General features: G+C 39.0%; 1 pseudogene across 1 annotated transcript; it reads left to right on the plus strand.

Annotated features, from left to right (window-relative positions):
* Positions 1 to 2603: 2603 nt before the first annotated feature.
* LOC143884525 (peroxidase 9-like) lies at positions 2604 to 9371 on the plus strand (annotated as a pseudogene). The gene is made up of 8 exons (XR_013252955.1): positions 2604 to 2887; positions 3058 to 3108; positions 4223 to 4339; positions 4425 to 4539; positions 4725 to 4793; positions 7595 to 7784; positions 7954 to 8116; positions 8688 to 9371. The product of XR_013252955.1 is annotated as a peroxidase 9-like (transcript).

A 9371-nucleotide genomic window follows, 5' to 3' on the forward strand; every position in this document is an offset into this window, starting at 1 on the left:
TTCGGTGAAATAGAAGACACTGACGTATTCCGGCGGGGAAAGATTAATGCTAATGCGCTTGTTGTATTTCAAAAGCGGTCGAGTGTTATCCCTAGTCAATCCTCGTAAAGAGGTGAAAGGACGCATGGTTTCATGCGACCTCGATGGAGGCGTCCTATCCGGGCTCAGATCAAAATCTGAGCAGCGTAAAATTCACATTTCGAATCTTAGGGAACACACAAACCAAAAGTAGCTTCTATAATTTTTTAGTGCTTTTGGAGAAATCGTGCAAGGGCCATATGGGTTTCATAATATTACTAATAAATGCCGGGGCTTCGCAGAATTATTGTAGGCATCAATTATGGAAGGGCCCTGCGAATATGGTATTAAGTAGGCTAAGTCAGGACTAAAAAATTCTACGCAGGCATTATATGCCCCTAGTCCCGACTTAGCCTACTTAATACCATATCCGCAGGGCCCTTGTGCGATTAATGCCTACAATAATTCCGCGACGCCCCGACATTTATTAGTGATATTATGAAACACATAGGGCCTTGCACGATTTCTCCAAAAGCATTAAAAAACTCTAGAAGCTTCTTTTGGGTTCACGTCTTCACTAAGATTCGAAATGTGAATTTTACGCCGCTCAGATTTTCATCTGAGTCGGATAGGACGCCCCCATTGAGGTCTCGCATGGAAATATGCATCCTCTCACCTCTTTACGATGATTGACTAGGAATCAGTAGCACTCGACCGCTTTTAAAATACAACAAGCGCATTAGCATAAATCTTTCCCTTAAGCAAGAATACATCAATGTCTGTCTTCTATTTCACCGAATTCTTCAAAATTAGCTCTTACATCAGATACGGTAGTATGACATATAAAACATGCATAAAAACGCCTCTATGCGTACGATCCGTGTTGATGAGATCAAAGGTTGATGAGTTAGTAGAGGCAGCCCAGATATCATTTGAATCAACTCAAAGAATGAAAGCATTGCGATTAATTGCTCTTTTGAATAGGGTTCGATCATCCTACGGATCTAGGGAATATCCATCTTGGTCTCGTATAGGTAGCAGGGTTTGGAGAGGGAGAAGACTAATCTTAGTGGATCTTGGAGAGGGGGAAGACTAGGTTTTTTTTTCCTCGATGGAGAAGGGTAGGGTTTTGATTCTTGAATAGGGTTAGGGTTTTGATAGGGTTTTGATTCTTGAATCGCGGAAGGGTTTTGATTCGGGGTAGGGTTTTGATCTTCTTGAGTCGGGGTAGGGTTTTGATCTTCTTGAACGGCGTATTTATGGGTCGGTGAATTCGAATAGAGAGAGAGAGAGAGAGAGGAGGAGGAGGAGGAAGGGAAAGTGATTTTGATTTTTGAGTCGAGTGCTACGGAGAGTGTTATGGAAAATATCATCGCCCAAAACCGGCCATGGTATTTTCACCCCCTTCAGTACGCATTCGCCCCCCATATGACGTGAACAGTAGGCAACTTTAACGCTTTTTTGACGTCAAATCACTTTAAAAGTGGGGCGAATGTGTACTGCAGGGGGGTGTGAAAATATCATCGCCCAAAACTAGAATTGACAAATAACATACTTAAAAATGTAAAGTAAATCTGCCTGTAACGCCAGAAATGGATGTGGGTATCTATATCAACCTATTTTACCTAGAAATGGATGTGGATATTTGATATACCAACTTACCAAGGATTGCGTACATGGATCCTTTATATCTGATTGTCCCATACATTACTCTGAAAATTCATTACTCAAATAATTCAGTTTTCAGTTTTGAAAGATATCAGTGTCTTAGCTTGGGTCAATTACATAGTCATACACATCTTACCTGAGCTCAAATTATGCCCTTCCAAAATTACGATCGCCACAAATTATGTCACGAGCCCTTTATCAAGATAGCAACGTAGGTAGGTTTAAGGTAACATGTTTTACAAGCACTTTAGCATGCACGTGTTTTCACTATCCTACTAATTTAATTTATCCTTCTTACCTAATCCCACTAATCATATTAATGTACGGTCGGGATTAGGTCAAATCTACGGTTCAGATTAAGGCCTCTTTCTCTATCTCCCCCCGTGAACCCTTTGGTGGGGCCATAACCCTTGCCCGAAAAAATTATCTCCTTAAGATGATCCTAGCTCTCCAAACAGTAGAGACTTTTATATGAGCCATCGTCGTATTATATTGGAGGGTTAGGATCAGTGGCGGAGCTAGGATTTATGCATAAGGGGGGCAAGTTTATACAGGCTTGTGCATAAGGGGGGCAGGCCATCAAATTTTAAAGGGAGCTGGGTCCAATTGAGTTGGGCCTATTAAGGAATTGGCCCAACTCAAGAGGGGCAACTGCCCCCCTTCTGCTATATGTAGCTCCGCCCCTGGTTAGGATCATCCTTTGGAGATGATCAAATTGGTTTTTTAATAAGTGTCGAGATTGATGTTTTGCGTATTCTTGTTTATTTGCTTGTTTACACTATACAGTTTTTGATCAATTACTGAAGACAAAAAATAGATCTCATGTGCTATTTAAAAAGTGGACTCTGCTTAATTTAAATAAATTCAACTGTTATTTTTTCTCTAATATCTCAACTAGAATATCATCCACTGGTTGCCTATCTTGTAATATAACTTTGTGTCGTCTATATTGAAACTTGTGTTCATAGATTTTTATGTAAGATGAATGGTCATGGTCACCACACACATACACATGCCATATGTATAGCGGGTGAACCAAGCGTGAATAGAAGTGGCGCTGGCAACCATTGGCTGAACCACCATAGCCGTCAGCATTTGCTCCAGCATGAGGGAGTCTATCTCCTCTCATTGGCTGGCCATAACCCTAAAGCGAGAATAGTAGAGCCTCCGACCCTACCACTGACAGAGCCTATTAATGCCGGTATGCATCCTTCTTGATTTTGTAGAATCTGTTTCTAACCTTTTCTCGAGTAATTTTTTTCTTCAACTCAGACGTAATATGTATACCTCTTGACTGATAATCTTGTATTTTAAGCTTCTGCTAATGTTGCTAAGTCTTTCTACTCAATAGCTTTACATATGTATTTCCAGGTTTCGCCAAATGACTTGCTACACTTTCTAGATGCACCCGTCCCATATGCGGTGAGTTTCTGAGCTGGTTATCCCTTTGTGTTTCTCTTGATCTGGATTGTCTATTAAAAGACACCGAGGCAGTGGATCCTGTACTTTCATGTATAGACTTGAACTGTCTTGGATAGGATGCTCATAGGTGGTCATAGACTCCCAGCATGCTTTCTGCATGGCTGACATCATGAGTTTATTATCATAAGTACATTCTTTTTTTAACTTGATGAATGTAACTCTCTTATAGAATCATATATTTAAGTTCATTGATATTGTGTTAATATTACTCTTCTATAGAAGCTGACCTTTTTCGTGTTATGTTCGAAGTTGTATTTGTACTCAAGTAAAATTTCACAACGATGCAATGCAATGGCATTGCGGATATTTCTAGAGAGAAGACTTCTTGGAAATAAGTATTTACTTGCTCATGATTTAATCTTAATTTCTTTGAAACCGCTAATCATTGTAGGGTGGATACAAGCCGGGTATCTTAAGACCGCATGTGGATTTGACGGTTTTTGTTGTATACAATTCTAGGAATGCGTTGTCCCTGCTTTATGTTGCTTCTAATCTCTAATAAAACTGTTGCCTTTCCAAATAAAAACAATTTATGCCTGGACTCTTATATTTCTCTCTGGGCCTTCAGGGGAATTCAGCCGTTGCATGTCTGATTGAGTCAGAGTGTCAGCACTGATGATAATGAACTTTCTTAGGTATCAAATTCATGAAGTTGGTACAAGAACCCCTTTCTAATATGGAAAGCAATTCTAGGAAATAGGATAATGAAATCATTATGTAACGAGTCTCACAGAAATTGGGGAACTGACCTATCAATGAAACTGCTGAACAGAGTTGTATGTGGAACTTCGCCATTCGACAAAAAAAAAAAAGAGTTGTATGTGGATCTTAAATGCATTCAACAGAAGGGCAACCATTGTTATTTTAGTTTAAAAAAAAATGGAGTGACCTGTTATTATACTTGAGTTTGCCCATGTCACCGTTTAAGTTTTTTCAGTAATGTTATGCTGTGTTACTTGAATCCTGGTGACTATTTGAATGCTGCATTTATGGAACATTTTTAATTTATGGAAAGAAAATTAAAATGCTGAAAAAACCACCTTTTTTTTTGTAGGAAAATGGCTCTGGCTCTTGTTGTGTTCTTTGTCGTGGTTTTTCTCTCAATATGGTGGGGGTTGGACCAATGCTCATGCCACTTTCTATGGAGGGGGTGATGCTTCTGGGACAACGAGTGTGTAATCAAATGAGCATTTGTAGCCTTTGTTATTGTTAGAATGAGCATTTGATGGAAACCCATTTTTTCTTTCTTTTTGTAGGTGGGGCATGTAGTAATGGAAACCTTTATAGTCAAGGGTATGGGACGAATACAGCAGCTTTGAGCACTGCTCACTTCAATAATGGGTTGAGCTGTGCGTTTTGTTATGAGATTAGGTGTGTGAATGATCTAAATGGTGCCTTCCTGGCACTATTGTGGTCACTGCCATTAATTTCTGCCCACCAAACAATGCTCTCCGAAACAATTACTATTTGGGAGAGCATGGAAAAATATTCTCTTTTGGAATTGTCTTCATTACTGAGTTTTGATTCTTGAACTGAGTATCCTCCTTTATTTTAAGAAAGTATGCAGATTAACAATGCTGGATAGAATGCCTACAGCTAAAAACCACTGGCTGAAACTCTCTCACGTAAGCTATTAAACTTTCATTAACATGTTATTTTTCTCTTCCACCGCACTATGCAATCTTTTCAATCATTAACTGCTTAATCTTGTTTTTATAGGGAAGTTGTCACGACAAACACTCTTGGGTTGATGCTCTGTTGCAGAGTTATAACTACAGTCTACTCTCATTTCCAATATGATAAATGTTACTCATAGCTAGTTTATCTTCTTTTCTGTCTATTGCAATAAAGATGATGTTGGACCAGCCTCGAGGGGGTCATATTTTCAATATTGATGGAGCTGGTTCAGATAGAAGGCCAATCCCCTCTTGTTTCAGTTTACGTTAGTTTTTTTCTCATAAAAAAAGTGTTTGGTCTCATAAAATCCACATCACTTGTGCCGTGGTAGCATGTGTGCACTTGTGCTGGGGTGAAATCAATCCATGTGCTCTTTGCCATTGGGGGGATATCTGCTGGGGATACTGCCAGAGCAGATTAAGTTTTTCTTTCTCAAACTTCTCATTTATCTTTTTTCATGTGTCAAAAAAGTAGAAATTTATTTTTCTCTGCAATCCAAACAGACCTTAGTGGAAGAAATCCATGTTGGTAAAAACTTTCATACTTTTAATTGGCTAGGCAGGGACCAGAAGAAGGATTAAGTCATGTTTCCACAGCGGTATGTCTCTGAAGGAGATCTATGAAGAGCATTGTGACTGTTATTTTTTGCTATCTATAAATATCCTTAACACTTGTTTATCAGTGGTTAACACTTGTTTATCATTGGCACCGTAATGAAAGCTGTTTACGGCTAACATTGATGGTTTCTTTCTTGTGCTTTTCCTGCACTTTGAGCACTTTGCGCAACATTCACCTAATTCTGATCCCCATTTTAGTTAAGAACTCAAAGCTTGGTTCCTCACTTTTAAGCCTCACTCTGGTGCACCCTTTTTTTCGGTCTTGTTGGCTGTTTAATATACACACACATCTTCCACTAATTTGCCAATTCACTACACATGGTCTTGACCTCATCCAAATTGTGTATGTTTAACACACACACACACACACACACACACACACACACACACACACACATCCAAGTGAAGTCATGTCCTTGAAGAAACACATCCAAATTGTACATGTGTTTAAGATACACACACATCCTATTGGCTGCATTATTTGTTTTTGGGATGTCAGCAGATAGCAGTTAATAACAATTTCACTATAGGACACCCTTTCAAGTCTTGAACCTATCCATTGTCTTGTTGATTCGGCTTGTGGGTGGTTTGGTTTTTCAGCCCATGTTTTGGTTAGGGGCAGATGAGGTGAAGAAATAAGTGGGAACATGGTATCTCAATAGTGGTTGTTGTAACTGTAAAGCAAAAAAGGCAAGCTAAATTTGTGCACTTATCAAAACACGGTAGTGCCAATATCAGTGGCCAAATGGTGTGTGACATGGTATCTTAACAGTCGTCGTAGTTATCACTATAAAACAGAAAAGACAAAGGTAAATTTGTGCACTTATCAAAAAGTGGTAGTGCCAATATCAGTGGCCAAAGGGTGTGTACATTGTATCTCAACAGTGGTTGTAGTTGTAGCTGTAAAACAGAAAAGGCAAGCTAAATTTATGCACTTATCAAAACAGGGTAGTGCCAATATTAGTGGCCAAAGGGTGTGTAACATGTATCTCAATAGTGGTTGTAGTTGTAACTGTAAAACAGAAAAGACAAGATAAATTTGTGCACTTATCAAAACATGGTAGTGCCAATATCAGTGACCAAAGGGTGTGTACAGGGTATCTCAACAGTGGTTGTAGTTGTAGCTGTAAAACAGAAGACAAGCTAAATTTGGGCACTTATAAAAACATGGTAGTGCCAATATCAGTGGCCAAAGGGTATGTATATCTCAACAGTGGTTGTAGACTTGTAGTTGTGACTATTTGTAAAGCTGGAATTTTGCATGAAAGGGTATTTTGGTTATTATAGGATGTGTAAAATCACTTAATAAATGATGCAGCAGAACACAATTTATATGATAATAGATTATTTTCATCATAGTTGATTATAACAACCAGTTGCTATAATTGCAATAGGTTGGTGCATAATCCCAACCGAACAGGGCCTTAAAGCTATAGAATTTTGTGAAAGGAAAATTGCCAATGGGGGACTCCAAAATACAAGAATTGTCCTCGGGGGACACAATTTTGAAAAATTGTTAAAGAGGGTTGATAACCGATTGATAACCCCCTTTTAGAGACTTGATAACCCCATTTCGTCCCTCACCAACAATTTTTCAAAAGTGTGTCCCCTGTTGGCAATTCTCGTATTTTGATGTCCCCCATTGGCAATTTTTCCTTTGTGAAAATGTAGACTAAAACTGCCTGACGTATATCAACCTAAGTTACCAAGAAATGGAAGTGGGTATCAATATCAACCTATTTTACCTACAAATGGATGTGGATATTTGATATACTAACTTAGATTAAATCAAATATTTTCATTTTAAAATAAAGAGAATTTTTGGTGACATTCAAAGAATTCCCCACAGTTCACCTGTCTTTTTTTTCATTATTCACTTCTGTATTCATCTCCATAGGCACAGCTATGCTTCCCTTCATATGCTTTCCTTTCCCATCTTTTTGCGCATTCATGTACTCATCCCCCCTATCTACTTTGAGTCAAGCAAATCATACATTTACTCATTTACCCATCCATTTGTGCAAGACCTGCATCCAGCCATTCCATCAATTCATCCTTGTATTTTATCTCAAAAAATGACTGGTTTCATCAATTTATCCTAGTATTTCATCTAAAAAAATTACTGGTTTCAGACTTGTGACGCATCCATTCTACTGGATAACAGTGCAACGATAATCAGCGAGAAGGGTTCAAACCCAAACAGGAATTCAGTGAGAGGGTTCGAAGTGATCGACGAGATCAAGGCCAGGTTAGAGGAGGCGTGCCCTCAGACTGTCGTGTGCGGACATTCTTGCACTTGCTGCTAGAGGCTCCACTGTACTGGTAAGCCATTGGAGTACCCAAATCTAAATCTGGTCTCGCTCTATCCAGACTCCAGAGTCATCAACTGATTCTTCTTCCTATAAGATATCCTTCACAATTACTAAAATGATATTAAAAAACAGTTTTTCAACATCTTTGTGACTGTTTCTCAGTGGGAATGCTGAGACAGACTGGACCCAGCTGGGAGCTTCAATTAGGAAGGAGAGATTCAAAGACAGCAAACTTGGGAGTGTCAGACCAAAACATTCCCCCATCAAACTCAACCCTCCAAAGCCTGATAACTCCCTTCAAACGTCAAGGCCTTGATGAAGTGGGCCTAGTAGCACTCTCAGGTGAGCTTTCCAATCCAATCCATGATTATTCTACTTCCAGTGAGATAAAGAGACAGAAATATCCCTGCCATAATTAAAGAAACCACAATGGTTTGTGCCTATAATGTTTTAAAGCCACAGTTCTACTGTAGAAGCTCCTTCTTTTTTTTAGTATCATTCATATGCCTACTAATATGATTTTCATTTCTACTAGATCTGAATTTTTTTTTCCCATTTATTGTGGTTTCATGAACCAATACTCATAAGGGATTTGCTAGGGACCATCGCAGAAGAAATTTCGTGGAACGGCTTCTCCATGAAAGTGCAGCCACCTCAGATGAATTAAATGAACTAGACAAAATCTGAGCCTATGTGGCTGCACTCTTTCAGCAGACGTTCCGCAAAATGCCTAATCCGATAGTCCCTAGAGAATCCCTACTCATAATATTTTACCTAATATTTTCAAACATTTCGAAGAGTCGGGTTTTCTAAAATGGCCCTATCAGACACCGACACATGTATCCCATCGATTATGTTACATGGGATTTCTTGCAAGGCGTGTATGATCCTTTTCAATTTTCCTTTCCTACAGGTAGTCACACTATTGGGATGGCAAGATGTGTGACATTCAAGCAAAGGCTTTACAACCAACTTGGAAATAATCAACCAGATGAGACCTTAGAGAGGAGCTTCTACTATGGTTTGAGTCGTTTGACATCAGTTTGCCCTCAATCAGGGGGTGATAACAACATCTCCCCACTTGATTTTGTCTCTCCTACAAAGTTTGATAACACCTACTTTAAGTTGATCTTGGAGGGAAAGGGTCTTCTTAATTCAGATGAAGTGCTGCTGACAGGATATGAATTTGGTCCAGACCTATGCAGAAGATGAGGAGCTCTTCTTCAACCAGTTTTCCAACTCCATGATTAAAATGGGGAACATTAGTCCTCTCATTGGTTATGACGGAGAAGTTCGGAAGAACTGTCGCCATGTTAATTAAGGAATTTTAACTACTATCTGTGTGAGTTTCTGTTTTTCTTTTCGTGTCCTAATCTCAAACATTGGCCAGGCCTGTTGTACTGTGTGTCAATGAAGATGGGTTTTCTTTTCCTTGTGAGTAGTTTTTGTTGTTCGTGTTAATGATGATGATAATGTACAACCTCCAACCTGATCTGTCTTTGGTTTGGTACTCACTATAGTGAGAATAGTCCTTGACATGTCTACAAAAAGGAAACTATTTCAACAAGCTTATTAAGGAATTCAACTGTGGATTTGA

Source organism: Tasmannia lanceolata, unplaced genomic scaffold (assembly GCF_043159265.1).
Source record: "Tasmannia lanceolata isolate RefF3 unplaced genomic scaffold, GAP_Taslan_0.1 ptg000008l, whole genome shotgun sequence".
NCBI lineage: Eukaryota > Viridiplantae > Streptophyta > Magnoliopsida > Canellales > Winteraceae > Tasmannia > Tasmannia lanceolata.